This window comes from Schistocerca piceifrons, chromosome X (assembly GCF_021461385.2).
Source record: "Schistocerca piceifrons isolate TAMUIC-IGC-003096 chromosome X, iqSchPice1.1, whole genome shotgun sequence".
NCBI lineage: Eukaryota > Metazoa > Arthropoda > Insecta > Orthoptera > Acrididae > Schistocerca > Schistocerca piceifrons.
In genome coordinates, this window is record NC_060149.1 from 676,379,053 (window position 1) to 676,385,063 (window position 6,011).

A 6,011-nucleotide genomic window follows, 5' to 3' on the forward strand; every position below is an offset into this window, starting at 1 on the left:
GCTAGTCAGTTGTGTGTTCATCGCAGCAGAGTTGTTGTTTGTCGTCAGCCGACGCTGACCTAGCCGCTCCGACTTGAACTAGACAGATTTCCGTAGACACGGAGTTCACGACCTTGCTTCTGTATCTTAGTGAATAAAGATAAGTACCGACTTTTATTTAATCTGAGTGTTTGGGCTTTCATCTTTCTGTTCACTGTTCCAGCGGACCGGTCGGCCCGCTATTAAAAGTGTGGCGGTGACTTCGTAAGCCATTTCCACAGCCAAGTGTTTGTCGCTACGAACACCGCCACAAAAATTTTAATGACTCAGCACCATAGTTTCATGCGGACAAAAGACTACCAAAAAAAATTACGCATGCTTCCTAAACAGAATCATGGAATAAAATTATTCAGAGAACAATAATAGATGGAGATTGGTACGGAATTCAGAGATGTCAGCCTTGCACGATTACAGATAACTGGTACCAGAATGTCTTCGATCCTTTCACGAGACACACAGAAAAGAAATAAAGTCTGTGGCAAGACGCACCGGACTACATCCTCACATTAGACATCAAATTTGATGTATTTTTTTTAATCATCTTATGCCATAAGCAGAGAAGTTTTAGGTTCTAAAAACACGTTTTAACTTCAAGGCTTACAGGAAGAAGACAAAAAAAAGTGTCCGAGCACTCGCAAAAAAGTAAGAAAAATGAGGATTTGGCTTCAAAAACATAAAAAGTACATATAAAAGTAACAAAAAAAAGTCATGGGAGTGCAGTAGGTGGTATAGCACTTATCAGCCCCATCCGTCAAACAAATCAGTAGCAGCTTGCACTATACGTGCTTGAGCATTGTCCTGCAAAATGATGGTCAGGTCCTGCAAAAGTGTCATCACGTCTGTCTCTATGGTGTTCATTTTTGGGACACAGCCTACGACCAGCAGAAATTGAAGACCTTGGGAGCACAGTATGCATTGGAAGACTGCTGATTATGAAGAAAGGTCGGTGCCATCCGATACTGAGCGTGAAATGAGTCACCACCAAATCTGGAGCAAAGATGCTAGTTCATCCGAAGGTTTTCCAGATGTATCTACCTTCAAGATTCTCGACCATCAGTTCCAGGAAAATCGACTTCCTCAACAATAGCAATATGCGCATAGTATGTTGCGGAACAGAGTATAAGGACAACTCAATTTTGAAAAAATTGGTACACAAACTATCATGCAGTGGAGGAGTAAGAGATATTAGTATTAGATCTCTAAAGAAAGAATGTCATGACTGCTTGTTTTATTCTCAAAAGTGTTTAGTTCTAATATATAAACTAGTTGATGATCTGATAGCTTTTACCGAAGTGAATGAGCGAATATTACTATCACTTCAGAGGGAGTGCTTTACAGATTTCGGATACTGTGTTTTTTTCTAAAATGTACTATAGGTATGAATGTATTTATAACACACAGCTGTTTCTATCCCAGTATGAGAAGCTGGTCGAATGCCGCCATAGAGATTTATTATTCATAAAGTACACTGTTCGCCCACTGAATGATATTCAGTGCCGTTTCGATTTTATTAAGGCAGATGCAGCAGTGAAATCTTGGTTGTCTATAGAGTTGTGCCAAATATCTACCCGTCTTGCAACTACTGTATACAATAGATGATGCCGTAGAAATGTGTAAAACAATGTAGAATGTGTATTAAATTCAAATATTTCTACGGCGTGGTACAGTGAAAATTCTCTGTGTAAACTATTTTCATTTTCATTTCCTCAGTGATAGTGTAATGATAAGTCAAATGTGTAAAAAAATGTAATAAATACGAAGAGATCACGTCTTTGTAAGGACTAAAATACTTGACAAACAAAATACAGAGCTATGTGTGTACGTAAATAATGCATATCTTTGAGCGTGGAATCATTGTAATACTATGCCAAAGGCTTGTTTATGTACAAAATCACCTTTTACTTTCACAGAAAAAATTTAACTTGACACAGTTTTTATGCATAATAAATTTTCGTATAATCTGTAATTCTACTTGCCTATTACGACAGCCCCCCCCCCCCCACACACACCAAGAACCATGGACCTTGCCGTTGGAGTGGAGGCTCGCGTGCTTCAGCGATACAGATAGCCGTACCGTAGGTGCAACGACAAAGGAGGGGTATCTGTTGAGAGTCCAGACAAACGTGTGGTTCCTGAAGAGGGGCAGCAGCCTTTTCAATAGTTGCAGGGGCAACAATCTGGATGATTGAATGATCTCGCCTTGTAGCACTAACCAAAACGGCCTTGCTGTGCTGGTACTGCGAACGGCTGAAAGCAAGGAGAAACTACAGCCGTAATTTTTCCCGAGGGCATGCAGCTTTACTGTATGCATGGAGAGCTGCATCAAACCAGTCTCAGGACTGAAGACCACAACAACAACAACATTACGACAGGGTCTAGAGGATCTGTTTACCGTTTAGCACCCAAAATTTAGTGTTTACCATTTTCTAACTAGTATTTAGAATTTACTATTTACCATTTAGCGTTTACCATTTAGTATTTACTGTTCAATGTCTACTATTTACCATTTATCATTTACCGTTTAGCGTTACCGCTTAACGTTTAGCATTTAGCATCAAGCACCGTTTACCATTTACAGTTACTGTTTAGCATTTCCACTTAGTGTTTACCACTTGGCCATTACTGTTTAGTGTTTATTGTTAAGGGTATTGTTTACCATTTATCGTTTACCATTTAGTATTTACCATTTATTGTTTAGCTTTTACCGTTCACTGCGTACCATTGTGTGCGTGAGAGAAAGAGAGAGAGAGAGAGAGAGAGAAAGAGAACGATTACTTTGAACTAGAGAGATAATTAAGGAATATAATATTTAATGTATGGAACACGAAGAGATCACAAGTCTGTAAGGACTACAGAAATTTATGTATCAAATCCGGGGATATGTGTGTCAGAGGCACAGAGAAAGAGACAGAGAGAGAGATAGAGGCAGAGAAAGAGAGAAAGAGAGAGAGAGAGAGAGAGAGAGAGAGAGAGAGAGAAATAATTACTAGAGATCACAGTATTTGACATATCAAATACGGAGAAATATGTGTTTGCATCTATAGTATGTACGTTTCATCCTGTAATCATTTTTAATATTACACCAAAGGTATGTATGTGTAAGTAATTAATGTATAAGTTTGACATTGACATCACTTTGATACAACGTCAGAGCTATGTGCATGTGTATATAATGTAACATTTCAAAATTTTTATGATGAAATAATGAATACGTTTGACTTTCAAGGAATCAAGGAATGTTTTTGACTTTCAGGTGGAGGTTACAAAATTTCTTACTGCATTCCTGCATACCATTTTACACATCATTTAAATAATACACTCTGGCTGGTTGGAAAGAGGAGGGGGTACAGTATCAAACAAATTACTCTGTATCCATCAACTTGGACTTTTATTAGTGTATTATGATTGCTTAGGGGTATGGGGAAGAGGAAGGGGAGAGGGCATTTTAAATTCCCATTCAAACAATTGGGGTGTTACTGCCATCTTTGAGTTACCATTTTTATTTCTGTGTTATGATTGGCTGAAGACACGGAGGCAGGAAAAATGGGGTGTGGCTTCCCACTGATACACATGATGATCGAACTAAGGTAGATGATGTCACGAGTTAAAAGTTGTTGATGACACCATGCTTGTATTCATGATCAAGTGACGAACACGTGATGCCTTGAAGGGCAATGACTGCACTCGAGGCCAGTGTGTCAGAATGCGCAGATTGTGGGTCCATGCTGATTCTTGCTAGGCGAGAGTCGTCTTAGCATTACCACTTATGATTTTTTATGAAACGCAATAACTTGTTTCAACCTCCTGACAGCGTGTGTGACATATTCAGTGCTGAAACTAACCTCGCTGTAACGTGATGGCAACTTGGTTTGGTGTTTAAGGGACTGCCTAATTGCTGAGGTATATCTGCGGTGGTGGCAGCAGTTCTTAACTGAGCTGGTGGTATCATTCAAACGTTGTTTCATGGAAATTTGAAGCAGGGATGGTGTCGAACACTGGTATCGTCGGCCACAGAAAGTGCTAGCATCTTTGTGTATATAAGAGGCCTTAAACAGCGACTACGTCTTTGCGTCATATAATATGAAAATGTTGTTTGCTGAAAATTCTGAAAAAGTTCAGAAAACTATAGCAAAGGCATTGGCTGTCATGCCATGCTCCATGGAAATAGGTACCACGTGACAGTCGCAGATTACATAGATGTATCGAAGAACTGTGGAAAATTTTGTCTCCTATACTGGATGTTTCCCATAGAAGTCATATGTGAACGAAATTTCTTGAAAAAAATAAGATTTTTTAAAAAAAATAGTCGCCTTATTTGTCTACTAATCATACGTTAATAATAGAGTAATTTCTGTTCCTCAGTTAATTATTCTGTCTTAAAAGTAGGGTCATCCAATGGATATGAATATGCTGTGTCGGGAGACAACAAGCATTTATCAGTCAATTGAAAATTGTTATTCAAATTGGACAATATTATTTTTTCCTCGTAGTGGCCACACAGCCATAAATTTATTAAATGAATGAAGCGTTTTCATATTAAGGCTGTATTTATTTAGACTTCGTCGACAGTCCACAAATGGTTTCAGTTTTTTGAGTCATTATCGTGTATTTAGATGTGTAAAAAGCACATAAATTACTGCCACGGAATGGGATCACAATGAATCTAAATTAACACAAAGATAATGTTTAGAAAAATGCAAGTGTATTCCCACTTTATGCATCCGTCTAGTTTGGTTTACAATTTTTACTATTTTCATGGTTTGACATATTGATGAACATAAGGTGGGAAACGTACAAAAATAAAACATTGAACAAAGAATAAAAGTGAGGGCGTGATAACAGTTTTAGAGATCTATTTTCATATCTATATACGTGTACTCCCAAAGGAGAAAGAACTATGAAGAATAAAAATAAGATTTTTAAAAACATATGTGTGCGCACGGGCTCTTCCTCCCATGGTGGTACATTGGAGGGTGAGTTTATAGTGCGAGAGAACTTCCTGTTCTCCCCCTTATTTCCACTCACAATAACTGGACAGAACAAACTGTATGGTATAAGTGTTTATAAGAATAAACTTTACAACGTGAACAGGCAGTGCACCAACTGTGGCTCCTGGCTTATCTGGGAGACATACACGCAAGTCTGCTATGGGGTCTCGAAGCTACCTCCTCGGGCATTACAATGGTGGCTAATCTTACCTGCACGTACAAAGGACCTGGGAGATCAACTTCTGCATGTAGGTTCAACGTCTCCCAACATGGAGCAGACCATACTGGACAGTCTGACCTGCCCAGATTGGAAGCTGTCGCTAGATGGCAGTTGGAGGGAGTTGCAGAGTCCAAACACACTCCCACTCTAAAATGAGACTTCTAATTTCACAAATAACCATATTTTAACAGAGGGGCAACGGTCTTGCCTCAGTGGGCACACCGGTTCCCGTCAGATCACCGAAGTTAAGCGCTGTCGGGCGTGGCCGCCACTTGGATGGTTGACCATCCGGGCCGCCATGCACTGTTGCCATTTTTCGGGGTGCACTTAGCCTCGTGATGCCAATTGAGGAGCTACTCGACCGAATAGTAGCGGCTCCGGTCAAAGAAAACCATCATAACGACCGGGAGAGCGGTGTGCTGACCACATGCCCCTCCTATCCGCATCCTCAGCTGAGGATGATACGGCGGTCGGATGGTCCCGATGGGCCACTTGTGGCCTGAAGATGGAGTGCTTATGTTTTAACAGACGACAAAACCAAAACAAGGAAAACAATAAAAATATAACTAGACACGATATCAATGCACATAAAACACACTAACATCTGGGATGCCCAAACCACCAAAACACCACTGTCGTAGAGCATGTGAAACACGATGGGTACTAACATGTAGGACACAAACCAATAAAGTTTTAATATCATATAGTAGAAAAACATGGAAACCAGTACTAACAGCAGTTAGTCCACAAGAAACGTCCACAGC

At 39.8% G+C, this 6,011-nt stretch overlaps 1 pseudogene; it reads left to right on the forward strand.

Moving 5' to 3' along the window:
* Window positions 1-5,441: 5,441 nt before the first annotated feature.
* On the forward strand, window positions 5,442-5,559 carry LOC124723316 (annotated as a pseudogene).
* Window positions 5,560-6,011: the final 452 nt, after the last annotated feature.